A 27,647-nucleotide genomic window follows, 5' to 3' on the forward strand; every position below is an offset into this window, starting at 1 on the left:
TATTCTATGTGGAGTGCGGCTCTGCTGGTGGTCGGTGCCGGAGGCTCCATTATTCTCTATGTGGAGTGCGGCTCTGCGGATGGAGGACGGTGCTGAAGGCTCCATTATTCTCTATGTGGAGTGCGGCTCTGCGGGTGGAGGTCGGTGCTGGATGCTCCATTATTCTCTATGTGGAATGCGGCTCTGCGGGTGGAAGTCGGTGTCGGAGGCTCCATTATTCTCTATGTGGAGTGCGGCTCTGTGGGAGGAGGTCGGTGCTGGAGGCTCCATTATTCTCTTTGTGGAGTGCGGCTCTGCGGGTGGAGGTCGGTGCCGGAGGCTCCATTATTCTCTATGTGGAGTGCGGCTCTGCGGGTGAAAGTCGGTGCCGGAGGCTCCATTTTTCTCTATGTAGAGTGCGGCTCTGCGAGTGGAGGTAGGTGCTGGAGGCTCCATTATTCTCTATGTGGAGTGAGGCTCTGCGGGTGGAGGTCGGTGCCGGAGGCTCCATTATTCTCTATGTGGAGAGCGGCTCTGCGGGTTTAGGTCGGTGCTGAAGTCTCCATTATTCTCTATGTGGACTGTGGCTCTGCGGGTGGAGGTAGGTGCTGGAGGCTCCTTTATTCTCTTTGTGGAGTGCGGCTCTGCGGGTGGAGGTAGGTGCCGGAGGCTCCATTATTCTCTATGTGGAGTGCGGCTCTGCGGGTAGAGGTCGGTGCTGGAGGCTTCATTATTCTCTATGTGGAGTGCGGGTGGAGGTCAGTGCTGGAGGCTCTTTTATTCTCTTTGTCGAGTGCGGCTCTGCGGGTGGAGGTCGGTGCCGGAGGCTCCATTATTCTCTATGTGGAGTGCGGCTCTGCGGGTAGAGGTCGGTGCTGGAGGCTCCATTATTCTCTATGTGGAGTGCGGGTGGAGGTCAGTGCTGGAGGCTCTTTTATTCTCTTTGTCGAGTGCGGCTCTGCGGGTGGAGGTCGGTGCCGGAGGCTTCATTATTCTCTATGTGGAGTGCGGCTTTGCGGGTGGAGGTCGGTGCTGGAGGCTCCATTATTCTCTATGTGGAGAGCTGCTTTGCGGGTGGAGGTCGGTGCTGGAGGCTCCATTATTCTCTATGTGGAGTGCGGCTCTGCGGGTGGAGGTCGGTGCTGGAGGCTCCATTATTCTCTATGTGGAGTGAGGCTCTGCGAGTGGAGGTCGGTGCTGGAGGCTCCATTATTCTCTATGTGGAGTGCGGCTCTGCGGGTGGAGGTCGGTGCCGGAGGCTTCATTATTCTCGATGTGGAGTGCAGCTCTGCGGGTGGAGGTCGGTGCCGGAGGCTCCATTATTCTCTATGTAGAGTGCAGCTCTGCGGATGGAGGACAGTGCTGGAGGCTTCATTATTCTCTATGTAGAGTGCGGCTCTGCGGGTGGAGGTCGGTGCTGGAGGCTTCATTATTCTCTATTTGGAGTGCGGCTTTGCGGGTGGAGGTCGGTGCTGGAGGCTCCATTATTCTCTATGTGGAGTGCGGCTTTGCGGGAGGAGGTCGGTGCTGGAGGCTCCATTATTCTCTATGTGGAGTGCGGCTGTGCGGGTGGAGGTCGGTGCTGAAGGCTCCATTATTCTCTATGTTGAGTGCGGCTCTGCGGGTGGAGGTCGGTGCTGGAGGCTCCATTATTCTCTATGTGGAGTGCAGCTCTGCGGGTGGAGGTAGGTGCCGGAGGCTCCATTATTCTCTATGTGGAGTGTGTCTCTGCGGGTGGAGGTAGGTGCTGGAGGCTCCATTATTCTATGTGGAGTGTGGCTCTGCGGGTGGAAGTCGGTGCCGGAGACTCCATTATTCTCTATGTAGAGTGCGGCTCTGCGGGTGGAAGTCGGTGCCGGAGACTCCATTATTCTCTATGTAGAGTGCGGCTCTGCGGGTGGAGGTAGGTGCTGGAGGGTCCATTATTCTCTATGTGGACGTCGGTGCTGGAGGCTCCATTATTCTCTATGTGGAGTGCGGGTGGATGTCGGTGCTGGAGGCTCCATTATTCTCTATGGAGAGTGCGGCTCTGCGGGTGGAAGTCGGTGCCGGAGGCTCCATTATTCTCTATGTAGAGTGCGGCTCTGCGGATGGAGGACGGTGCTGAAGGCTCCAATTTTCTCTATGTGGAGTGCAGCTCTGCGGGTGGAGGTAGGTGCCGGAGGCTCCATTATTCTCTATGTTGAGTGTGGCTCTGCGGGTGGAGGTCGGTGCTGGAGGCTCCATTATTCTCTTTGTGGAGTGCGGCTCTGCGGGTGGAGGTCGGTGCTGAAGGCTCCATTATTCTCTATGTGGAGTGCGCCTCTGCGGGTGGAGGTCGGTGCTGGAGGCTCCATTCTTCTCTATGTGGAGTGGAGGTCGGTGCTGGAGGCTCCATTATTCTCTATGTGGAGTGCGGCTCTGTGAGTGGAGGTAGGTACTGGAGGCTCCATTAGTCTCTATGTGGAGTGCGTCTCTGTGGGTGGAGGTCGGTGCTGGAGGCTCCATTATTCTCTATGTGGAGTGTGGCTCTGCGGGTGGAGGTTAGTGCCGGAGGCTCCATTATTCTCTATGTGGAGTGTGGCTCTGCGGGTGGAGGTTATTGCCGGAGGCTCCATTATTCTCTATGTAGAGTGCGGCTCTGCGGATGGAGGACGGTGCTGAAGGCTCCAATTTTCTCTATGTGAAGTGCAGCTCTGCGGGTGGAGGTAGGTGCCGGAGGCTCCATTATTCTCCATGTTGAGTGTGGCTCTGCGGGTGGAGGTCGGTGCTGGAGGCTCCATTATTCTCTATGTGGAGTGCGGCTCTGCGGGTGAAGGTCGGTGCCCGAGGCTCCATTATTCTCTATGTAGAGTGCGGCTCTGCGGATGGAGGACGGTGCTGAAGGCTCCAATTTTCTCTATGTGGAATGCGGCTCTGCGGGTGGAGGTAGGTGCTGGAGGCTCCATTATTCTCTATGTGGACGTCGGTGCTGGAGGCTCCATTATTCTCTATTTGGAGTGCGGGTGGAGGTCGGTGTCGGAGGCTCCATTATTCTCTATGTGGAGTGCGGCTCTGCGAGTGGAGGTAGGTGCTGGAGGCTCCATTATTCTCTATGTGGAGTGTGGCTCTGCGGGTGAAGGTCGGTGCCGGAGGCTCCATTATTCTCTATGTAGAGTGCGGCTCTGCGGATGGAGGACGGTGCTGAAGGCTCCAATTTTCTCTATGTGGAATGCGGCTCTGCGGGTGGAGGTAGGTGCTGGAGGCTCCATTATTCTCTATGTGGACGTCGGTGCTGGAGGCTCCATTATTCTCTATGTGGAGTGCGACTGCGGGTGGAGGTCGGTGCTGGAGGCTCCATTATTCTCTATTTGGAGTGCGGGTGGAGGTCGGTGTCGGAGGCTCCATTATTCTCTATGTGGAGTGCGGCTCTGCGAGTGGAGGTAGGTGCTGGAGGCTCCATTATTCTCTATGTGGAGTGTGGCTCTGCGGGTGGAGGTCGGTGCTGGAGGCTCCATTATTCTATGTGGAGTGCGGCTCTGCTGGTGGTCGGTGCCGGAGGCTCCATTATTCTCTATGTGGAGTGCGGCTCTGCGGATGGAGGACGGTGCTGAAGGCTCCATTATTCTCTATGTGGAGTGCGGCTCTGCGGGTGGAGGTCGGTGCTGGATGCTCCATTATTCTCTATGTGGAATGCGGCTCTGCGGGTGGAAGTCGGTGTCGGAGGCTCCATTATTCTCTATGTGGAGTGCGGCTCTGTGGGAGGAGGTCGGTGCTGGAGGCTCCATTATTCTCTTTGTGGAGTGCGGCTCTGCGGGTGGAGGTCGGTGCCGGAGGCTCCATTATTCTCTATGTGGAGTGCGGCTCTGCGGGTGAAAGTCGGTGCCGGAGGCTCCATTTTTCTCTATGTAGAGTGCGGCTCTGCGAGTGGAGGTAGGTGCTGGAGGCTCCATTATTCTCTATGTGGAGTGAGGCTCTGCGGGTGGAGGTCGGTGCCGGAGGCTCCATTATTCTCTATGTGGAGAGCGGCTCTGCGGGTTTAGGTCGGTGCTGAAGTCTCCATTATTCTCTATGTGGACTGTGGCTCTGCGGGTGGAGGTAGGTGCTGGAGGCTCCTTTATTCTCTTTGTGGAGTGCGGCTCTGCGGGTGGAGGTAGGTGCCGGAGGCTCCATTATTCTCTATGTGGAGTGCGGCTCTGCGGGTAGAGGTCGGTGCTGGAGGCTTCATTATTCTCTATGTGGAGTGCGGGTGGAGGTCAGTGCTGGAGGCTCTTTTATTCTCTTTGTCGAGTGCGGCTCTGCGGGTGGAGGTCGGTGCCGGAGGCTCCATTATTCTCTATGTGGAGTGCGGCTCTGCGGGTAGAGGTCGGTGCTGGAGGCTCCATTATTCTCTATGTGGAGTGCGGGTGGAGGTCAGTGCTGGAGGCTCTTTTATTCTCTTTGTCGAGTGCGGCTCTGCGGGTGGAGGTCGGTGCCGGAGGCTTCATTATTCTCTATGTGGAGTGCGGCTTTGCGGGTGGAGGTCGGTGCTGGAGGCTCCATTATTCTCTATGTGGAGAGCTGCTTTGCGGGTGGAGGTCGGTGCTGGAGGCTCCATTATTCTCTATGTGGAGTGCGGCTCTGCGGGTGGAGGTCGGTGCTGGAGGCTCCATTATTCTCTATGTGGAGTGAGGCTCTGCGAGTGGAGGTCGGTGCTGGAGGCTCCATTATTCTCTATGTGGAGTGCGGATCTGCGGGTGGAGGTCGGTGCCGGAGGCTTCATTATTCTCGATGTGGAGTGCAGCTCTGCGGGTGGAGGTCGGTGCCGGAGGCTCCATTATTCTCTATGTAGAGTGCAGCTCTGCGGATGGAGGACAGTGCTGGAGGCTTCATTATTCTCTATGTAGAGTGCGGCTCTGCGGGTGGAGGTCGGTGCTGGAGGCTTCATTATTCTCTATTTGGAGTGCGGCTTTGCGGGTGGAGGTCGGTGCTGGAGGCTCCATTATTCTCTATGTGGAGTGCGGCTTTGCGGGTGGAGGTCGGTGCTGGAGGCTCCATTATTCTCTATGTGGAGTGCGGCTGTGCGGGTGGAGGTCGGTGCTGAAGGCTCCATTATTCTCTATGTTGAGTGCGGCTCTGCGGGTGGAGGTCGGTGCTGGAGGCTCCATTATTCTCTATGTGGAGTGCAGCTCTGCGGGTGGAGGTAGGTGCCGGAGGCTCCATTATTCTCTATGTGGAGTGTGTCTCTGCGGGTGGAGGTAGGTGCTGGAGGCTCCATTATTCTATGTGGAGTGTGGCTCTGCGGGTGGAAGTCGGTGCCGGAGACTCCATTATTCTCTATGTAGAGTGCGGCTCTGCGGGTGGAAGTCGGTGCCGGAGACTCCATTATTCTCTATGTAGAGTGCGGCTCTGCGGGTGGAGGTAGGTGCTGGAGGGTCCATTATTCTCTATGTGGACGTCGGTGCTGGAGGCTCCATTATTCTCTATGTGGAGTGCGGGTGGAGGTCGGTGCTGGAGGCTCCATTATTCTCTATGGAGAGTGCGGCTCTGCGGGTGGAAGTCGGTGCCGGAGGCTCCATTATTCTCTATGTAGAGTGCGGCTCTGCGGATGGAGGACGGTGCTGAAGGCTCCAATTTTCTCTATGTGGAGTGCAGCTCTGCGGGTGGAGGTAGGTGCCGGAGGCTCCATTATTCTCTATGTTGAGTGTGGCTCTGCGGGTGGAGGTCGGTGCTGGAGGCTCCATTATTCTCTTTGTGGAGTGCGGCTCTGCGGGTGGAGGTCGGTGCTGAAGGCTCCATTATTCTCTATGTGGAGTGCGCCTCTGCGGGTGGAGGTCGGTGCTGGAGGCTCCATTCTTCTCTATGTGGAGTGGAGGTCGGTGCTGGAGGCTCCATTATTCTCTATGTGGAGTGCGGCTCTGTGAGTGGAGGTAGGTACTGGAGGCTCCATTAGTCTCTATGTGGAGTGCGTCTCTGTGGGTGGAGGTCGGTGCTGGAGGCTCCATTATTCTCTATGTGGAGTGTGGCTCTGCGGGTGGAGGTTAGTGCCGGAGGCTCCATTATTCTCTATGTGGAGTGTGGCTCTGCGGGTGGAGGTTATTGCCGGAGGCTCCATTATTCTCTATGTGGAGTGCGGCTCTGCGGGTGGAGGTAGGTGCTGGAGGCTCCATTATTCTCTATGTGGAGTGTGGCTCCGCAGGTGGAGGTCAGTGCCGGAGGCTCCATTATTCTCTATGTGGAGTGCGGCTCTGTGGGTGGAGGTCGCTGCTGGAGGCTCCATTATTCTCTATGTGGAGTGCAGCTCTGCAGGTGGAGGTCGGTGCCGGAGGCTCCATTATTCTCTATGTGGAGAGCGGCTCTGCGGGTTTAGGTCGGTGCTGAAGGCTCCATTATTCTCTATGTGGAGTGTGGCTCTGCGGGTGGAGGTCGGTGCTGGAGGCTCCATTATTCTCTATGTGGAGTACGGCTCTGCGGGTGGAGGTCGGTGCCGGAGGCTCCATTATTCTCTATGTGGAGTGCGGCTCTGCGGGTGGAGGTCGGTGCCGGAGGCTCCATTATTCTCTATTTGGAGTGTGGCTCTGCGGATGGAGGTCGGTGCTGGAGGCTCCATTATTCTCTATGTGGAGTGTGGCTCTGCGGGTGGAGGTCGGTGCCGGAGACTTCATTATTCTCTATGTGGCGTGTGGCTCTGCGGGTGGAGGTTATTGCCGGAGGCTCCATTATTCTCTATGTGGAGTGCGGCTCTGCGGGTGGAGGTAGGTGCTGGAGGCTCCATTATTCTCTATGTGGACGTCGGTGCTGGAGGCTCCATTATTCTCTATGTGGAGTGCGACTGCGGGTGGAGGTTGATGCTGGAGGCTCCATTATTCTCTATGTGGAGTGCGGCTCTGCGGGTGGAAATCGGTGCCGGAGGCTCCATTATTCTCTATGTAGAGTGCGGCTCTGCGGATGGAGGACGGTGCTGAAGGCTCCCATTTTCTCTATGTGGAATGCGGCTCTGCGGGTGGAGGTAGGTGCTGGAGGCTCCATTATTCTCTATGTGGACGTCGGTGCTGGAGGCTCCATTATTCTCTATGTGGAGTGCGACTGCTGGTGGAGGTCGGTGCTGGAGGCTCCATTATTCTCTATTTGGAGTGCGGCTCTGCGGGTGGAGGTCGGTGCTGGAGGCTCCATTATTCTCTATGTGGAGTGCGGCTCTGCGGGTGAAGGTCGGTGCCCGAGGCTCCATTATTCTCTATGTAGAGTGCGGCTCTGCGGATGGAGGACGGTGCTGAAGGCTCCAATTTTCTCTATGTGGAATGCGGCTCTGCGGGTGGAGGTAGGTGCTGGAGGCTCCATTATTCTCTATGTTGACGTCGGTGCTGGAGGCTCCATTATTCTCTATTTGGAGTGCGGGTGGAGGTCCGTGTCGGAGGCTCCATTATTCTCTATGTGGAGTGCGGCTCTGCGAGTGGAGGTAGGTGCTGGAGGCTCCATTATTCTCTATGTGGAGTGCGGCTCTGCGGATGGAGAACAGTGCTGGAGGCTTCATTATTCTCTATGTGGAGTGCGGCTCTGCGGGTGGAGGTCGGTGCCGGAGGCTCCATTATTCTCTATGTAGAGTGCGGCTCTGCGGATGGAGAACAGTGCTGGAGGCTTCATTATTCTCTATGTAGAGTGCGGCTCTGCGGGTGGAGGTCGGTGCCGGAGGCTTCATTATTCTCTATGTGGAGTGCGGCTCTGCGGGTGGAGGTCGGTGCCGGAGGCTCCATTATTCTCTATGTGGAGTGCGGCTTTGCGTGTGGAGGTCGGTGCTGGAGGCTCCATTATTCTCTATGTGGAGAGCTGCTTTGCGGGTGGAGGTCGGTGCTGGAGGCTTCATTATTCTCTATGTGGCGTGTGGCTCTGCGGGTGGAGGTCGGTGCCGGAGACTTCATTATTCTCTATGTGGCGTGTGGCTCTGCGGGTGGAGGTTATTGCCGGAGGCTCCATTATTCTCTATGTGGAGTGCGGCTCTGCGGGTGGAGGTAGGTGCTGGAGGCTCCATTATTCTCTATGTGGACGTCGGTGCTGGAGGCTCCATTATTCTCTATGTGGAGTGCGACTGCGGGTGGAGGTTGATGCTGGAGGCTCCATTATTCTCTATGTAGAGTGCGGCTCTGCGGGTGGAAGTCGGTGCCGGAGGCTCCATTATTCTCTATGTAGAGTGCGGCTCTGCGGATTGAGGACGGTGCTGAAGGCTCCCATTTTCTCTATGTGGATTGCGGCTCTGCGGGTGGAGGTAGGTGCTGGAGGCTCCATTATTCTCTATGTGGACGTCGGTGCTGGAGGCTCCATTATTCTCTATGTGGAGTGCGACTGCGGGTGGAGGTCGGTGCTGGAGGCTCCATTATTCTCTATTTGGAGTGCGGCTCTGCGGGTGGAGGTCGGTGCTGGAGGCTCCATTATTCTCTATGTGGAGTGCGGCTCTGCGGGTGAAGGTCGGTGCCCGAGGCTCCATTATTCTCTATGTAGAGTGCGGCTCTGCGGATGGAGGACGGTGCTGAAGGCTCCAATTTTCTCTATGTGGAATGCGGCTCTGCGGGTGGAGGTAGGTGCTGGAGGCTCCATTATTCTCTATGTGGACGTCGGTGCTGGAGGCTCCATTATTCTCTATTTGGAGTGCGGGTGGAGGTCGGTGTCGGAGGCTCCATTATTCTCTATGTGGAGTGCGGCTCTGCGAGTGGAGGTAGGTGCTGGAGGCTCCATTATTCTCTATGTGGAGTGTGGCTCTGCGGGTGAAGGTCGGTGCCGGAGGCTCCATTATTCTCTATGTAGAGTGCGGCTCTGCGGATGGAGGACGGTGCTGAAGGCTCCAATTTTCTCTATGTGGAATGCGGCTCTGCGGGTGGAGGTAGGTGCTGGAGGCTCCATTATTCTCTATGTGGACGTCGGTGCTGGAGGCTCCATTATTCTCTATGTGGAGTGCGACTGCGGGTGGAGGTCGGTGCTGGAGGCTCCATTATTCTCTATTTGGAGTGCGGGTGGAGGTCGGTGTCGGAGGCTCCATTATTCTCTATGTGGAGTGCGGCTCTGCGAGTGGAGGTAGGTGCTGGAGGCTCCATTATTCTCTATGTGGAGTGTGGCTCTGCGGGTGGAGGTCGGTGCTGGAGGCTCCATTATTCTCTATGTGGAGTGTGTCTCTGCGGGTGGAGGTAGGTGCTGGAGGCTCCATTATTCTATGTGGAGTGTGGCTCTGCGGGTGGAAGTCGGTGCCGGAGACTCCATTATTCTCTATGTAGAGTGCGGCTCTGCGGGTGGAAGTCGGTGCCGGAGACTCCATTATTCTCTATGTAGAGTGCGGCTCTGCGGGTGGAGGTAGGTGCTGGAGGCTCCATTATTCTCTATGTGGACGTCGGTGCTGGAGGCTCCATTATTCTCTATGTGGAGTGCGGGTGGAGGTCGGTGCTGGAGGCTCCATTATTCTCTATGGAGAGTGCGACTCTGCGGGTGGAAGTCGGTGCCGGAGGCTCCATTATTCTCTATGTAGAGTGCGGCTCTGCGGATGGAGGACGGTGCTGAAGGCTCCAATTTTCTCTATGTGAAGTGCAGCTCTGCGGGTGGAGGTAGGTGCCGGAGGCTCCATTATTCTCCATGTTGAGTGTGGCTCTGCGGGTGGAGGTCGGTGCTGGAGGCTCCATTATTCTCTATGTGGAGTGCGGCTCTGCGGGTGAAGGTCGGTGCCCGAGGCTCCATTATTCTCTATGTAGAGTGCGGCTCTGCGGATGGAGGACGGTGCTGAAGGCTCCAATTTTCTCTATGTGGAATGCGGCTCTGCGGGTGGAGGTAGGTGCTGGAGGCTCCATTATTCTCTATGTGGACGTCGGTGCTGGAGGCTCCATTATTCTCTATTTGGAGTGCGGGTGGAGGTCGGTGTCGGAGGCTCCATTATTCTCTATGTGGAGTGCGGCTCTGCGAGTGGAGGTAGGTGCTGGAGGCTCCATTATTCTCTATGTGGAGTGTGGCTCTGCGGGTGAAGGTCGGTGCCGGAGGCTCCATTATTCTCTATGTAGAGTGCGGCTCTGCGGATGGAGGACGGTGCTGAAGGCTCCAATTTTCTCTATGTGGAATGCGGCTCTGCGGGTGGAGGTAGGTGCTGGAGGCTCCATTATTCTCTATGTGGACGTCGGTGCTGGAGGCTCCATTATTCTCTATGTGGAGTGCGACTGCGGGTGGAGGTCGGTGCTGGAGGCTCCATTATTCTCTATTTGGAGTGCGGGTGGAGGTCGGTGTCGGAGGCTCCATTATTCTCTATGTGGAGTGCGGCTCTGCGAGTGGAGGTAGGTGCTGGAGGCTCCATTATTCTCTATGTGGAGTGTGGCTCTGCGGGTGGAGGTCGGTGCTGGAGGCTCCATTATTCTATGTGGAGTGCGGCTCTGCTGGTGGTCGGTGCCGGAGGCTCCATTATTCTCTATGTGGAGTGCGGCTCTGCGGATGGAGGACGGTGCTGAAGGCTCCATTATTCTCTATGTGGAGTGCGGCTCTGCGGGTGGAGGTCGGTGCTGGATGCTCCATTATTCTCTATGTGGAATGCGGCTCTGCGGGTGGAAGTCGGTGTCGGAGGCTCCATTATTCTCTATGTGGAGTGCGGCTCTGTGGGAGGAGGTCGGTGCTGGAGGCTCCATTATTCTCTTTGTGGAGTGCGGCTCTGCGGGTGGAGGTCGGTGCCGGAGGCTCCATTATTCTCTATGTGGAGTGCGGCTCTGCGGGTGAAAGTCGGTGCCGGAGGCTCCATTTTTCTCTATGTAGAGTGCGGCTCTGCGAGTGGAGGTAGGTGCTGGAGGCTCCATTATTCTCTATGTGGAGTGAGGCTCTGCGGGTGGAGGTCGGTGCCGGAGGCTCCATTATTCTCTATGTGGAGAGCGGCTCTGCGGGTTTAGGTCGGTGCTGAAGTCTCCATTATTCTCTATGTGGACTGTGGCTCTGCGGGTGGAGGTAGGTGCTGGAGGCTCCTTTATTCTCTTTGTGGAGTGCGGCTCTGCGGGTGGAGGTAGGTGCCGGAGGCTCCATTATTCTCTATGTGGAGTGCGGCTCTGCGGGTAGAGGTCGGTGCTGGAGGCTTCATTATTCTCTATGTGGAGTGCGGGTGGAGGTCAGTGCTGGAGGCTCTTTTATTCTCTTTGTCGAGTGCGGCTCTGCGGGTGGAGGTCGGTGCCGGAGGCTCCATTATTCTCTATGTGGAGTGCGGCTCTGCGGGTAGAGGTCGGTGCTGGAGGCTCCATTATTCTCTATGTGGAGTGCGGGTGGAGGTCAGTGCTGGAGGCTCTTTTATTCTCTTTGTCGAGTGCGGCTCTGCGGGTGGAGGTCGGTGCCGGAGGCTTCATTATTCTCTATGTGGAGTGCGGCTTTGCGGGTGGAGGTCGGTGCTGGAGGCTCCATTATTCTCTATGTGGAGAGCTGCTTTGCGGGTGGAGGTCGGTGCTGGAGGCTCCATTATTCTCTATGTGGAGTGCGGCTCTGCGGGTGGAGGTCGGTGCTGGAGGCTCCATTATTCTCTATGTGGAGTGAGGCTCTGCGAGTGGAGGTCGGTGCTGGAGGCTCCATTATTCTCTATGTGGAGTGCGGCTCTGCGGGTGGAGGTCGGTGCCGGAGGCTTCATTATTCTCGATGTGGAGTGCAGCTCTGCGGGTGGAGGTCGGTGCCGGAGGCTCCATTATTCTCTATGTAGAGTGCAGCTCTGCGGATGGAGGACAGTGCTGGAGGCTTCATTATTCTCTATGTAGAGTGCGGCTCTGCGGGTGGAGGTCGGTGCTGGAGGCTTCATTATTCTCTATTTGGAGTGCGGCTTTGCGGGTGGAGGTCGGTGCTGGAGGCTCCATTATTCTCTATGTGGAGTGCGGCTTTGCGGGAGGAGGTCGGTGCTGGAGGCTCCATTATTCTCTATGTGGAGTGCGGCTGTGCGGGTGGAGGTCGGTGCTGAAGGCTCCATTATTCTCTATGTTGAGTGCGGCTCTGCGGGTGGAGGTCGGTGCTGGAGGCTCCATTATTCTCTATGTGGAGTGCAGCTCTGCGGGTGGAGGTAGGTGCCGGAGGCTCCATTATTCTCTATGTGGAGTGTGTCTCTGCGGGTGGAGGTAGGTGCTGGAGGCTCCATTATTCTATGTGGAGTGTGGCTCTGCGGGTGGAAGTCGGTGCCGGAGACTCCATTATTCTCTATGTAGAGTGCGGCTCTGCGGGTGGAAGTCGGTGCCGGAGACTCCATTATTCTCTATGTAGAGTGCGGCTCTGCGGGTGGAGGTAGGTGCTGGAGGGTCCATTATTCTCTATGTGGACGTCGGTGCTGGAGGCTCCATTATTCTCTATGTGGAGTGCGGGTGGATGTCGGTGCTGGAGGCTCCATTATTCTCTATGGAGAGTGCGGCTCTGCGGGTGGAAGTCGGTGCCGGAGGCTCCATTATTCTCTATGTAGAGTGCGGCTCTGCGGATGGAGGACGGTGCTGAAGGCTCCAATTTTCTCTATGTGGAGTGCAGCTCTGCGGGTGGAGGTAGGTGCCGGAGGCTCCATTATTCTCTATGTTGAGTGTGGCTCTGCGGGTGGAGGTCGGTGCTGGAGGCTCCATTATTCTCTTTGTGGAGTGCGGCTCTGCGGGTGGAGGTCGGTGCTGAAGGCTCCATTATTCTCTATGTGGAGTGCGCCTCTGCGGGTGGAGGTCGGTGCTGGAGGCTCCATTCTTCTCTATGTGGAGTGGAGGTCGGTGCTGGAGGCTCCATTATTCTCTATGTGGAGTGCGGCTCTGTGAGTGGAGGTAGGTACTGGAGGCTCCATTAGTCTCTATGTGGAGTGCGTCTCTGTGGGTGGAGGTCGGTGCTGGAGGCTCCATTATTCTCTATGTGGAGTGTGGCTCTGCGGGTGGAGGTTAGTGCCGGAGGCTCCATTATTCTCTATGTGGAGTGTGGCTCTGCGGGTGGAGGTTATTGCCGGAGGCTCCATTATTCTCTATGTAGAGTGCGGCTCTGCGGATGGAGGACGGTGCTGAAGGCTCCAATTTTCTCTATGTGAAGTGCAGCTCTGCGGGTGGAGGTAGGTGCCGGAGGCTCCATTATTCTCCATGTTGAGTGTGGCTCTGCGGGTGGAGGTCGGTGCTGGAGGCTCCATTATTCTCTATGTGGAGTGCGGCTCTGCGGGTGAAGGTCGGTGCCCGAGGCTCCATTATTCTCTATGTAGAGTGCGGCTCTGCGGATGGAGGACGGTGCTGAAGGCTCCAATTTTCTCTATGTGGAATGCGGCTCTGCGGGTGGAGGTAGGTGCTGGAGGCTCCATTATTCTCTATGTGGACGTCGGTGCTGGAGGCTCCATTATTCTCTATTTGGAGTGCGGGTGGAGGTCGGTGTCGGAGGCTCCATTATTCTCTATGTGGAGTGCGGCTCTGCGAGTGGAGGTAGGTGCTGGAGGCTCCATTATTCTCTATGTGGAGTGTGGCTCTGCGGGTGAAGGTCGGTGCCGGAGGCTCCATTATTCTCTATGTAGAGTGCGGCTCTGCGGATGGAGGACGGTGCTGAAGGCTCCAATTTTCTCTATGTGGAATGCGGCTCTGCGGGTGGAGGTAGGTGCTGGAGGCTCCATTATTCTCTATGTGGACGTCGGTGCTGGAGGCTCCATTATTCTCTATGTGGAGTGCGACTGCGGGTGGAGGTCGGTGCTGGAGGCTCCATTATTCTCTATTTGGAGTGCGGGTGGAGGTCGGTGTCGGAGGCTCCATTATTCTCTATGTGGAGTGCGGCTCTGCGAGTGGAGGTAGGTGCTGGAGGCTCCATTATTCTCTATGTGGAGTGTGGCTCTGCGGGTGGAGGTCGGTGCTGGAGGCTCCATTATTCTATGTGGAGTGCGGCTCTGCTGGTGGTCGGTGCCGGAGGCTCCATTATTCTCTATGTGGAGTGCGGCTCTGCGGATGGAGGACGGTGCTGAAGGCTCCATTATTCTCTATGTGGAGTGCGGCTCTGCGGGTGGAGGTCGGTGCTGGATGCTCCATTATTCTCTATGTGGAATGCGGCTCTGCGGGTGGAAGTCGGTGTCGGAGGCTCCATTATTCTCTATGTGGAGTGCGGCTCTGTGGGAGGAGGTCGGTGCTGGAGGCTCCATTATTCTCTTTGTGGAGTGCGGCTCTGCGGGTGGAGGTCGGTGCCGGAGGCTCCATTATTCTCTATGTGGAGTGCGGCTCTGCGGGTGAAAGTCGGTGCCGGAGGCTCCATTTTTCTCTATGTAGAGTGCGGCTCTGCGAGTGGAGGTAGGTGCTGGAGGCTCCATTATTCTCTATGTGGAGTGAGGCTCTGCGGGTGGAGGTCGGTGCCGGAGGCTCCATTATTCTCTATGTGGAGAGCGGCTCTGCGGGTTTAGGTCGGTGCTGAAGTCTCCATTATTCTCTATGTGGACTGTGGCTCTGCGGGTGGAGGTAGGTGCTGGAGGCTCCTTTATTCTCTTTGTGGAGTGCGGCTCTGCGGGTGGAGGTAGGTGCCGGAGGCTCCATTATTCTCTATGTGGAGTGCGGCTCTGCGGGTAGAGGTCGGTGCTGGAGGCTTCATTATTCTCTATGTGGAGTGCGGGTGGAGGTCAGTGCTGGAGGCTCTTTTATTCTCTTTGTCGAGTGCGGCTCTGCGGGTGGAGGTCGGTGCCGGAGGCTCCATTATTCTCTATGTGGAGTGCGGCTCTGCGGGTAGAGGTCGGTGCTGGAGGCTCCATTATTCTCTATGTGGAGTGCGGGTGGAGGTCAGTGCTGGAGGCTCTTTTATTCTCTTTGTCGAGTGCGGCTCTGCGGGTGGAGGTCGGTGCCGGAGGCTTCATTATTCTCTATGTGGAGTGCGGCTTTGCGGGTGGAGGTCGGTGCTGGAGGCTCCATTATTCTCTATGTGGAGAGCTGCTTTGCGGGTGGAGGTCGGTGCTGGAGGCTCCATTATTCTCTATGTGGAGTGCGGCTCTGCGGGTGGAGGTCGGTGCTGGAGGCTCCATTATTCTCTATGTGGAGTGAGGCTCTGCGAGTGGAGGTCGGTGCTGGAGGCTCCATTATTCTCTATGTGGAGTGCGGATCTGCGGGTGGAGGTCGGTGCCGGAGGCTTCATTATTCTCGATGTGGAGTGCAGCTCTGCGGGTGGAGGTCGGTGCCGGAGGCTCCATTATTCTCTATGTAGAGTGCAGCTCTGCGGATGGAGGACAGTGCTGGAGGCTTCATTATTCTCTATGTAGAGTGCGGCTCTGCGGGTGGAGGTCGGTGCTGGAGGCTTCATTATTCTCTATTTGGAGTGCGGCTTTGCGGGTGGAGGTCGGTGCTGGAGGCTCCATTATTCTCTATGTGGAGTGCGGCTTTGCGGGTGGAGGTCGGTGCTGGAGGCTCCATTATTCTCTATGTGGAGTGCGGCTGTGCGGGTGGAGGTCGGTGCTGAAGGCTCCATTATTCTCTATGTTGAGTGCGGCTCTGCGGGTGGAGGTCGGTGCTGGAGGCTCCATTATTCTCTATGTGGAGTGCAGCTCTGCGGGTGGAGGTAGGTGCCGGAGGCTCCATTATTCTCTATGTGGAGTGTGTCTCTGCGGGTGGAGGTAGGTGCTGGAGGCTCCATTATTCTATGTGGAGTGTGGCTCTGCGGGTGGAAGTCGGTGCCGGAGACTCCATTATTCTCTATGTAGAGTGCGGCTCTGCGGGTGGAAGTCGGTGCCGGAGACTCCATTATTCTCTATGTAGAGTGCGGCTCTGCGGGTGGAGGTAGGTGCTGGAGGGTCCATTATTCTCTATGTGGACGTCGGTGCTGGAGGCTCCATTATTCTCTATGTGGAGTGCGGGTGGAGGTCGGTGCTGGAGGCTCCATTATTCTCTATGGAGAGTGCGGCTCTGCGGGTGGAAGTCGGTGCCGGAGGCTCCATTATTCTCTATGTAGAGTGCGGCTCTGCGGATGGAGGACGGTGCTGAAGGCTCCAATTTTCTCTATGTGGAGTGCAGCTCTGCGGGTGGAGGTAGGTGCCGGAGGCTCCATTATTCTCTATGTTGAGTGTGGCTCTGCGGGTGGAGGTCGGTGCTGGAGGCTCCATTATTCTCTTTGTGGAGTGCGGCTCTGCGGGTGGAGGTCGGTGCTGAAGGCTCCATTATTCTCTATGTGGAGTGCGCCTCTGCGGGTGGAGGTCGGTGCTGGAGGCTCCATTCTTCTCTATGTGGAGTGGAGGTCGGTGCTGGAGGCTCCATTATTCTCTATGTGGAGTGCGGCTCTGTGAGTGGAGGTAGGTACTGGAGGCTCCATTAGTCTCTATGTGGAGTGCGTCTCTGTGGGTGGAGGTCGGTGCTGGAGGCTCCATTATTCTCTATGTGGAGTGTGGCTCTGCGGGTGGAGGTTAGTGCCGGAGGCTCCATTATTCTCTATGTGGAGTGTGGCTCTGCGGGTGGAGGTTATTGCCGGAGGCTCCATTATTCTCTATGTGGAGTGCGGCTCTGCGGGTGGAGGTAGGTGCTGGAGGCTCCATTATTCTCTATGTGGAGTGTGGCTCCGCAGGTGGAGGTCAGTGCCGGAGGCTCCATTATTCTCTATGTGGAGTGCGGCTCTGTGGGTGGAGGTCGCTGCTGGAGGCTCCATTATTCTCTATGTGGAGTGCAGCTCTGCAGGTGGAGGTCGGTGCCGGAGGCTCCATTATTCTCTATGTGGAGAGCGGCTCTGCGGGTTTAGGTCGGTGCTGAAGGCTCCATTATTCTCTATGTGGAGTGTGGCTCTGCGGGTGGAGGTCGGTGCTGGAGGCTCCATTATTCTCTATGTGGAGTACGGCTCTGCGGGTGGAGGTCGGTGCCGGAGGCTCCATTATTCTCTATGTGGAGTGCGGCTCTGCGGGTGGAGGTCGGTGCCGGAGGCTCCATTATTCTCTATTTGGAGTGTGGCTCTGCGGATGGAGGTCGGTGCTGGAGGCTCCATTATTCTCTATGTGGAGTGTGGCTCTGCGGGTGGAGGTCGGTGCCGGAGGCTCCATTATTCTCTATGTAGAGTGCGGCTCTGCGGGTGGAGGTCGGTGCTGTAGGCTTCATTATTCTCTATGTGGCGTGTGGCTCTGCGGGTGGAGGTCGGTGCCGGAGACTTCATTATTCTCTATGTGGCGTGTGGCTCTGCGGGTGGAGGTTATTGCCGGAGGCTCCATTATTCTCTATGTGGAGTGCGGCTCTGCGGGTGGAGGTAGGTGCTGGACACTCCATTATTCTCTATGTGGACGTCGGTGCTGGAGGCTCCATTATTCTCTATGTGGAGTGCGACTGCGGGTGGAGGTTGATGCTGGAGGCTCCATTATTCTCGATGTAGAGTGCGGCTCTGCGGGTGGAAGTCGGTGCCGGAGGCTCCATTATTCTCTATGTAGAGTGCGGCTCTGCGGATGGAGGACGGTGCTGAAGGCTCCCATTTTCTCTATGTGGAATGCGGCTCTGCGGGTGGAGGTAGGTGCTGGAGGCTCCATTATTCTCTATGTGGACGTCGGTGCTGGAGGCTCCATTATTCTCTATGTGGAGTGCGACTGCGGGTGGAGGTCGGTGCTGGAGGCTCCATTATTCTCTATTTGGAGTGCGGCTCTGCGGGTGGAGGTCGGTGCTGGAGGCTCCATTATTCTCTATGTGGAGTGCGGCTCTGTGGGTGAAGGTCGGTGCCCGAGGCTCCATTATTCTCTATGTAGAGTGCGGCTCTGCGGATGGAGGACGGTGCTGAAGGCTCCAATTTTCTCTATGTGGAATGCGGCTCTGCGGGTGGAGGTAGGTGCTGGAGGCTCCATTATACTCTATGTGGACGTCGGTGCTGGAGGCTCCATTATTCTCTATTTGGAGTGCGGGTGGAGGTCGGTGTCGGAGGCTCCATTATTCTCTATGTGGAGTGCGGCTCTGCGAGTGGAGGTAGGTGCAGGAGGCTCCATTATTCTCTATGTGGAGTGTGGCTCTGCGGGTGAAGGTCGGTGCCGGAGGCTCCATTATTCTCTATGTAGAGTGCGGCTCTGCGGATGGAGGACGGTGCTGAAGGCTCCAATTTTCTCTATGTGGAATGCGGCTCTGCGGGTGGAGGTAGGTGCTGGAGGCTCCATTATTCTCTATGTGGACGTCGGTGCTGGAGGCTCCATTATTCTCTATGTGGAGTGCGGCTCTGCGGGTAGAGGTCGGTGCTGGAGGCTTCATTATTCTCTATGTGGAGTGCGGGTGGAGGTCAGTGCTGGAGGCTCTTTTATTCTCTTTGTCGAGTGCGGCTCTGCGGGTGGAGGTCGGTGCCGGAGGCTCCATTATTCTCTATGTGGAGTGCGGCTCTGCGGGTAGAGGTCGGTGCTGGAGGCTCCATTATTCTCTATGTGGAGTGCGGGTGGAGGTCAGTGCTGGAGGCTCTTTTATTCTCTTTGTCGAGTGCGGCTCTGCGGGTGGAGGTCGGTGCCGGAGGCTTCATTATTCTCTATGTGGAGTGCGGCTTTGCGGGTGGAGGTCGGTGCTGGAGGCTCCATTATTCTCTATGTGGAGAGCTGCTTTGCGGGTGGAGGTCGGTGCTGGAGGCTCTATTATTCTCTATGTGGAGTGCGGCTCTGCGGGTGGAGGTCGGTGCTGGAGGCTCCATTATTCTCTATGTGGAGTGCGGCTCTGCGAGTGGAGGTCGGTGCTGGAGGCTCCATTATTCTCTATGTGGAGTGCGGCTCTGCGGGTGGAGGTCGGTGCCGGAGGCGTCATTATTCTCGATGTGGAGTGCAGCTCTGCGGGTGGAGGTCGGTGCCGGAGGCTCCATTATTCTCTATGTAGAGTGCAGCTCTGCGGATGGAGGACAGTGCTGGAGGCTTCATTATTCTCTATGTAGAGTGCGGCTCTGCGGGTGGAGGTCGGTGCTGGAGGCTTCATTATTCTCTATTTGGAGTGCGGCTTTGCGGGTGGAGGTCGGTGCTGGAGGCTCCATTATTCTCTATGTGGAGTGCGGCTTTGCGGGTGGAGGTCGGTGCTGGAGGCTCCATTATTCTCTATGTGGAGTGCGGCTGTGCGGGTGGAGGTCGGTGCTGAAGGCTCCATTATTCTCTATGTTGAGTGCGGCTCTGCGGGTGGAGGTCGGTGCTGGAGGCTCCATTATTCTCTATGTGGAGTGCAGCTCTGCAGGTGGAGGTAGGTGCCGGAGGCTCCATTATTCTCTATGTGGAGTGTGGCTCTGCGGGTGGAGGTAGGTGCTGGAGGCTCCATTATTCTATGTGGAGTGTGGCTCTGCGGGTGGAAGTCGGTGCCGGAGACTCCATTATTCTCTATGTAGAGTGCGGCTCTGCGGGTGGAAGTCGGTGCCGGAGACTTCCTTATTCTCTATGTAGAGTGCGGCTCTGCGGGTGGAGGTAGGTGCTGGAGGCTCCATTATTCTCTATGTGGACGTCGGTGCTGGAGGCTCCATTATTCTCTATGTGGAGTGCGGGTGGAGGTCGGTGCTGGAGGCTCCATTATTCTCTATGGAGAGTGCGGCTCTGCGGGTGGAAGTCGGTGCCGGAGGCTCCATTATTCTCTATGTAGAGTGCGGCTCTGCGGATGGAGGACGGTGCTGAAGGCTCCAATTTTCTCTATGTGGAGTGCAGCTCTGCGGGTGGAGGTAGGTGCCGGAGGCTCCATTATTCTCTATGTTGAGTGTGGCTCTGCGGGTGGAGGTCGGTGCTGGAGGCTCCATTATTCTCTATGTGGAGTGCGGCTCTGCGGGTGGAGGTCGGTGCTGAAGGCTCCATTATTCTCTATGTGGAGTGCGCCTCTGCGGTTGGAGGTCTGTGCTGGAGGCTCCATTCTTCTCTATGTGGAGTGGAGGTCGGTGCTGGAGGCTCCATTATTCTCTATGTGGAGTGCGGCTCTTTGAGTGGAGGTAGGTACTGGAGGCTCCATTAGTCTCTATGTGGAGTGCGTCTCTGTGGGTGGAGGTCGGTGCTGGAGGCTCCATTATTCTCTATGTGGAGTGTGGCTCTGCGGGTGGAGGTTAGTGCCGGAGGCTCCATTATTCTCTATGTGGAGTGTGGCTCTGCGGGTGGAGGTAGGTGCTGGAGGCTCCATTATTCTCTATGTGGAGTGTGGCTCCGCAGGTGGAGGTCAGTGCCGGAGGCTGCATTATTCTCTATGTGGAGTGCGGCTCTGTGGGTGGAGGTCGCTGCTGGAGGCTCCATTATTCTCTATGTGGAGTGCAGCTCTGCAGGTGGAGGTCGGTGCCGGAGGCTCCATTATTCTCTATGTGGAGAGCGCCTCTGCGGGTTTAGGTCGGTGCTGAAGGCTCCATTAATCTCTATGTGGAGTGTGGCTCTGCGGGTGGAGGTCGGTGCTGGAGGCTCCATTATTCTCTATGTGGAGTACGGCTCTGCGGGTGGAGGTCGGTGCCGGAGGCTCCATTATTCTCTATGTGGAGTGCGGCTCTTCGGGTGGAGGTAGGTGCCGGAGGCTCCATTATTCTCTATTTGGAGTGTGGCTCTGCGGGTGGAGGTCGGTGCTGGAGGCTCCATTATTCTCTATGTGGAGTGTGGCTCTGCGGGTGGAGGTCGGTGCCGGAGGCTCCATTATTCTCTATGTAGAGTGTGGCTCTGCGGGTGGAGGTCGGTGCTGGAGGCTTCATTATTCTCTATGTGGCGTGTGGCTCTGCGGGTGGAGGTCGGTGCCGGAGACTTCATTATTCTCTATGTGGCGTGTGGTTCTGCGGGTGGAGGTTATTGCCGGAGGCTCCATTATTCTCTATGTGGAGTGCGGCTCTGCGGGTGGAGGTAGGTGCTGGAGGCTCCATTATTCTCTATGTGGACGTCGGTGCTGGAGGCTCCATTATTCTCTATGTGGAGTGCGACTGCGGGTGGAGGTTGATGCTGGAGGCTCCATTATTCTCTATGTAGAGTGCGGCTCTGCGGGTGGAAGTCGGTGCCGGAGGCTCCATTATTCTCTATGTAGAGTGCGGCTCTGCGGATGGAGGACGGTGCTGAAGGCTCCCATTTTCTCTATGTGGAATGCGGCTCTGCGGGTGGAGGTAGGTGCTGGAGGCTCCATTATTCTCTATGTGGACGTCGGTGCTGGAGGCTCCATTATTCTCTATGTGGAGTGCGACTGCGGGTGGAGGTCGGTGCTGGAGGCTCCATTATTCTCTATTTGGAGTGCGGCTCTGCGGGTGGATGTCGGTGCTGGAGGCTCCATTATTCTCTATGTGGAGTGCGGCTCTGCGGGTGAAGGTCGGTGCCCGAGGCTCCATTATTCTCTATGTAGAGTGCGGCTCTGCGGATGGAGGACGGTGCTGAAGGCTCCAATTTTCTCTATGTGGAATGCGGCTCTGCGGGTGGAGGTAGGTGCTGGAGGCTCCATTATTCTCTATGTGGACGTCGGTGCTGGAGGCTCCATTATTCTCTATTTGGAGTGCGGGTGGAGGTCGGTGTCGGAGGCTCCATTATTCTCTATGTGGAGTGCGGCTCTGCGAGTGGAGGTAGGTGCTGGAGGCTCCATTATTCTCTATGTGGAGTGTAGCTCTGCGGGTGAAGGTCGGTGCCGGAGGCTCCATTATTCTCTATGTAGAGTGCGGCTCTGCGGATGGAGGACGGTGCTGAAGGCTCCAATTTTCTCTATGTGGAATGCGGCTCTGCGGGTGGAGGTAGGTGCTGGAGGCTCCATTATTCTCTATGTGGACGTCGGTGCTGGAGGCTCCATTATTCTCTATGTGGAGTGCGACTGCGGGTGGAGGTCGGTGCTGGAGGCTCCATTATTCTCTATTTGGAGTGCGGGTGGAGGTCGGTGTCGGAGGCTCCATTATTCTCTATGTGGAGTGCGGCTCTGCGAGTGGAGGTAGGTGCTGGAGGCTCCATTATTCTCTATGTGGAGTGTGGCTCTGCGGGTGGAGGTCGGTGCTGGAGGCTCCATTATTCTATGTGGAGTGCGGCTCTGCTGGTGGTCGGTGCCGGAGGCTCCATTATTCTCTATGTGGAGTGCGGCTCTGCGGATGGAGGACGGTGCTGAAGGCTCCATTATTCTCTATGTGGAGTGCGGCTCTGCGGGTGGAGGTCGGTGCTGGATGCTCCATTATTCTCTATGTGGAATGCGGCTCTGCGGGTGGAAGTCGGTGTCGGAGGCTCCATTATTCTCTATGTGGAGTGCGGCTCTGTGGGAGGAGGTCGGTGCTGGAGGCTCCATTATTCTCTTTGTGGAGTGCGGCTCTGCGGGTGGAGGTCGGTGCCGGAGGCTCCATTATTCTCTATGTGGAGTGCGGCTCTGCGGGTGAAAGTCGGTGCCGGAGGTTCCATTTTTCTCTATGTAGAGTGCGGCTCTGCGAGTGGAGGTAGGTGCTGGAGGCTCCATTATTCTCTATGTGGAGTGAGGCTCTGCGGGTGGAGGTCGGTGCCGGAGGCTCCATTATTCTCTATGTGGAGAGCGGCTCTGCGGGTTTAGGTCGGTGCTGAAGTCTCCATTATTCTCTATGTGGACTGTGGCTCTGCGGGTGGAGGTAGGTGCTGGAGGCTCCTTTATTCTCTTTGTGGAGTGCGGCTCTGCGGGTGGAGGTAGGTGCCGGAGGCTCCATTATTCTCTATGTGGAGTGCGGCTCTGCGGGTAGAGGTCGGTGCTGGAGGCTTCATTATTCTCTATGTGGAGTGCGGGTGGAGGTCAGTGCTGGAGGCTCTTTTATTCTCTTTGTCGAGTGCGGCTCTGCGGGTGGAGGTCGGTGCCGGAGGCTCCATTATTCTCTATGTGGAGTGCGGCTCTGCGGGTAGAGGTCGGTACTGGAGGCTCCATTATTCTCTATGTGGAGGGCGGGTGGAGGTCAGTGCTGGAGGCTCTTTTATTCTCTTTGTCGAGTGCGGCTCTGCGGGTGGAGGTCGGTGCCGGAGGCTCCATTATTCTCTATGTGGAGTGCGGCTTTGCGGGTGGAGGTTGGTGCTGGAGGCTCCATTATTCTCTATGTGGAGAGCTGCTTTGCGGGTGGAGGTCGGTGCTGGATGCTCCATTATTCTCTATGTGGAGTGCGGCTCTGCGTGTGGAGGTCGGTGCTGGAGGCTCCATTATTCTCTATGTGGAGTGCGGCTCTGCGAGTGGAGGTCGGTGCTGGAGGCTCCATTATTCTCTATGTGGAGTGCGGCTCTGCGGGTGGAGGTCGGTGCCGGAGGCTTCATTATTCTCGATGTGGAGTGCAGCTCTGCGGGTGGAGGTCGGTGCCGGAGGCTCCATTATTCTCTATGTAGAGTGCAGCTCTGCGGATGGAGGACAGTGCTGGAGGCTTCATTATTCTCTATGTAGAGTGCGGCTCTGCGGGTGGAGGTCGGTGCTGGAGGCTTCATTATTCTCTATTTGGAGTGCGGCTTTGCGGGTGGAGGTCGGTGCTGGAGGCTCCATTATTCTCTATGTGGAGTGCGGCTTTGCGGGAGGAGGTCGGTGCTGGAGGCTCCATTATTCTCTATGTGGAGTGCGGCTGTGCGGGTGGAGGTCGGTGCTGAAGGCTCCATTATTCTCTATGTTGAGTGCGGCTCTGCGGGTGGAGGTCGGTGCTGGAGGCTCCATTATTCTCTATGTGGAGTGCAGCTCTGCGGGTGGAGGTAGGTGCCGGAGGCTCCATTATTCTCTATGTGGAGTGTGGCTCTGCGGGTGGAGGTAGGTGCTGGAGGCTCCATTATTCTATGTGGAGTGTGGCTCTGCGGGTGGAAGTCGGTGCCGGAGACTCCATTATTCTCTATGTAGAGTGCGGCTCTGCGGGTGGAAGTCGGTGCCGGAGACTCCATTATTCTCTATGTAGAGTGCGGCTCTGCGGGTGGAGGTAGGTGCTGGAGGCTCCATTATTCTCTATGTGGACGTCGGTGCTGGAGGCTCCATTATTCTCTATGTGGAGTGCGGGTGGAGGTCGGTGCTGGAGGCTCCATTATTCTCTATGGAGAGTGCGGCTCTGCGGGTGGAAGTCGGTGCCGGAGGCTCCATTATTCTCTATGTAGAGTGCGGCTCTGCGGATGGAGGACGGTGCTGAAGGCTCCAATTTTCTCTATGTGGAGTGCAGCTCTGCGGGTGGAGGTAGGTGCCGGAGGCTCCATTATTCTCTATGTTGAGTGTGGCTCTGCGGGTGGAGGTCGGTGCTGGAGGCTCCATTATTCTCTATGTGGAGTGCGGCTCTGCGGGTGGAGGTCAGTGCTGAAGGCTCCATTATTCTCTATGTGGAGTGCGCCTCTGCGGGTGGAGGTCTGTGCTGGAGGCTCCATTCTTCTCTATGTGGAGTGGAGGTCGGTGCTGGAGGCTCCATTATTCTCTATGTGGAGTGCGGCTCTGTGAGTGGAGGTAGGTACTGGAGGCTCCATTAGTCTCTATGTGGAGTGCGTCTCTGTGGGTGGAGGTCGGTGCTGGAGGCTCCATTATTCTCTATGTGGAGTGTGGCTCTGCGGGTGGAGGTTAGTGCCGGAGGCTCTATTATTCTCTATGTGGAGTGTGGCTCTGCGGGTGGAGGTTATTGCCGGAGGCTCCATTATTCTCTATGTGGAGTGCGGCTCTGCGGGTGGAGGTAGGTGCTGGAGGCTCCATTATTCTCTATGTGGAGTGTGGCTCCGCAGGTGGAGGTCAGTGCCGGAGGCTCCATTATTCTCTATGTGGAGTGCGGCTCTGTGGGTGGAGGTCGCTGCTGGAGGCTCCATTATTCTCTATGTGGAGTGCAGCTCTGCAGGTGGAGGTCGGTGCCGGAGGCTCCATTATTCTCTATGTGGAGAGCGGCTCTGCGGGTTTAGGTCGGTGCTGAAGGCTCCATTATTCTCTATGTGGAGTGTGGCTCTGCGGGTGGAGGGCGGTGCTGGAGGCTCCATTATTCTCTATGTGGAGTACGGCTCTGCGGGTGGAGGTCGGTGCCGGAGGCTCCATTATTCTCTATGTGGAGTGCGGCTCTGCGGGTGGAGGTAGGTGCCGGAGGCTCCATTATTCTCTATTTGGAGTGTGGCTCTGCGGATGGAGGTCGGTGCTGGAGGCTCCATTATTCTCTATGTGGAGTGTGGCTCTGCGGGTGGAGGTCGGTGCCGGAGGCTCCATTATTCTCTATGTAGAGTGCGGCTCTGCGGGTGGAGGTCGGTGCTGGAGGCTTCATTATTCTCTATGTGGCGTGTGGCTCTGCGGGTGGAGGTCGGTGCCGGAGACTTCATTATTCTCTATGTGGCGTGTGGCTCTGCGGGTGGAGGTTATTGCCGGAGGCTCCATTATTCTCTATGTGGAGTGCGGCTCTGCGGGTGGAGGTAGGTGCTGGAGGCTCCATTATTCTCTATGTGGACGTCGGTGCTGGAGGCTCCATTATTCTCTATGTGGAGTGCGACTGCGGGTGGAGGTCGGTGCTGGAGGCTCCATTATTCTCTATTTGGAGTGCGGCTCTGCGGGTGGAGGTCGGTGCTGGAGGCTCCATTATTCTCTATGTGGAGTGCGGCTCTGCGGGTGAAGGTCGGTGCCCGAGGCTCCAATATTCTCTATGTAGAGTGCGGCTCTTCGGATGGAGGACGGTGCTGAAGGCTCCAATTTTCTCTATGTGGAATGCGGCTCTGCGGGTGGAGGTAGGTGCTGGAGGCTCCATTATTCTCTATGTGGACGTCGGTGCTGGAGGCTCCATTATTCTCTATTTGGAGTGCGGGTGGAGGTCGGTGTCGGAGGCTCCATTATTCTCTATGTGGAGTGCGGCTCTGCGAGTGGAGGTAGGTGCTGGAGGCTCCATTATTCTCTATGTGGAGTGTGGCTCTGCGGGTGAAGGTCGGTGCCGGAGGCTCCATTATTCTCTATGTAGAGTGCGGCTCTGCGGATGGAGGACGGTGCTGAAGGCTCCAATTTTCTCTATGTGGAATGCGGCTCTGCGGGTGGAGGTAGGTGCTGGAGGCTCCATTATTCTCTATGTGGACGTCGGTGCTGGAGGCTCCATTATTCTCTATGTGGAGTGCGACTGCGGGTGGAGGTCGGTGCTGGAGGCTCCATTATTCTCTATTTGAGTGCGGGTGGAGGTCGGTGTCGGAGGCTCCATTATTCTCTATGTGGAGTGCGGCTCTGCGAGTGGAGGTAGGTGCTGGAGGCTCCATTATTCTCTATGTGGAGTGTGGCTCTGCGGGTGGAGGTCGGTGCTGGAGGCTCCATTATTCTATGTGGAGTGCGGCTCTGCTGGTGGTCGGTGCCGGAGGCTCCATTATTCTCTATGTGGAGTGCGGCTCTGCGGATGGAGGACGGTGCTGAAGGCTCCATTATTCTCTATGTGGAGTGCGGCTCTGCGGGTGGAGGTCGGTGCTGGATGCTCCATTATTCTCTATGTGGAATGCGGCTCTGCGGGTGGAAGTCGGTGTCGGATGCTCCATTATTCTCTATGTGGAGTGCGGCTCTGTGGGTGGAGGTCGGTGCTGGAGGCTCCATTATTCTCTTTGTGGAGTGCGGCTCTGCGGGTGGAGGTCGGTGCCGGAGGCTCCATTATTCTCTATGTGGAGTGCGGCTCTGCGGGTGAAAGTCGGTGCCGGAGGCTCCATTATTCTCTATGTAGAGTGCGGCTCTGCGAGTGGAGGTAGGTGCTGGAGGCTCCATTATTCTCTATGTGGAGTGAGGCTCTGCGGGTGGAGGTCGGTGCCGGAGGCTCCATTATTCTCTATGTGGAGAGCGGCTCTGCGGGTTAAGGTCGGTGCTGAAGTCTCCATTATTCTCTATGTGGACTGTGGCTCTGCGGGTGGAGGTAGGTGCTGGAGGCTCCTTTATTCTCTTTGTGGAGTGCGGCTCTGCGGGTAGAGGTCGGTGCTGGAGGCTCCATTATTCTCCATGTGGAGTGCGGGTCGAGGTCAGTGCTGGAGGCTCTTTTATTCTGTTTGTCGAGTGCGGCTCTGCGGGTGGAGGTCGGTGCCGGAGGCTCCATTATTCTCTATGTGGAGTGCGGCTCTGCAGGTAGAGGTCGGTGCTGGAGGCTCCATTATTCTCTATGTAGAGTGCGGCTCTGCGGATAGAGGTCGGTGCTGGAGGCTCCATTATTCTCTATGTGGAGTGCGGGTGGAGGTCGGTGCTGGAGGCTCCTTTATTCTCTTTGTCGAGTGCGGCTCTGCGGGTGGAGGTCGGTGCCGGAGGCTCCATTATTCTCTATGTGGAGTGCGGCTCTGCAGGTAGAGGTCGGTGCTGGTGGCTCCATTATTCTCTATGTAGAGTGCGGCTCTGCAGGTAGAGGTCGGTGCTGGAGGCTCCGTTATTCTCTATGTGGAGTGCGGCTCTGCGGGTGGAGGTCGGTGCCGGAGGCTCCATTATTCTCTATGTGGAGTGCGGCTCTGCGGGTAGAGGTCGGTGCTTGAGGCTCCATTATTCTCTATGTGGAGTGCGGCTCTGCAGGTAGAGGTCGGTGCTGGAGGCTCCATTATTCTCTATGTGGAGTGCGGCTCTGCAGGTAGAGGTCGGTGCTGGAGGCTCCATTATTCTCTATGTGGGGTGCGGCTCTGCGGGTAGAGGTCGGTGCTGGAGGCTCCATTATTCTCTATGTGGAGTGCGGGTGGAGGTCGGTGCTGCAGGCTCCATTATTCTCTATGTGGAGTGCGGCTCTGCGGGTGGAGGTCGGTGCCGGAGGCTCCATTATTCTCTATGTGGAGTGCGGCTTTGCGGATGGAGGTCGGTGCTGGAGGCTCCATTATTCTCTATGTGGAGAGCGGCTCTGCGGGTTTAGGTCGGTGCTGAAGGCTCCATTATTCTCTATGTTGAGTGTGGCTCTGCGGGTGGAGTTAGGTGCTGGAGGCTCCATTATTCTCTATGTGGAGTGCGGGTGGAGGTCGGTGCTGCAGGCTCCATTATTCTCTATGTGGAGTGCGGCTCTGCGGGTGGAGG

The 27,647-nt window shown here is 57.0% G+C and overlaps 1 protein-coding gene and 1 pseudogene across 4 annotated transcripts in view; both read left to right on the top strand.

The window, feature by feature from the left end:
- The window catches only part of LOC141047225 (uncharacterized), a 358,189-nt pseudogene that overhangs the window by 48,321 nt on the left and 282,221 nt on the right, over positions 1 to 27,647 (top strand).
- The window catches only part of LOC141047234 (uncharacterized), a 659,661-nt gene that overhangs the window by 26,641 nt on the left and 605,373 nt on the right, over positions 1 to 27,647 (top strand). Inside the window, exon 1 of one of the 4 annotated variants that reach the window (XM_073542209.1) lies at positions 7,432 to 7,482. The exons of 2 other annotated variants lie outside the window; for them this stretch is intronic. The gene's annotated coding sequence lies outside the window, so the exon portion shown is untranslated. Of the gene's footprint in view, positions 1 to 7,431; positions 7,483 to 7,625; positions 7,648 to 27,647 lie in introns of those variants that run through there. One more of the 4 variants, XM_073542211.1, reaches the window with a different exon arrangement.

Source organism: Dendrobates tinctorius, unplaced genomic scaffold (assembly GCF_039654945.1).
Source record: "Dendrobates tinctorius isolate UK_male_01 unplaced genomic scaffold, ASM3965494v1 ptg000126l, whole genome shotgun sequence".
Lineage (NCBI taxonomy): Eukaryota > Metazoa > Chordata > Amphibia > Anura > Dendrobatidae > Dendrobates > Dendrobates tinctorius.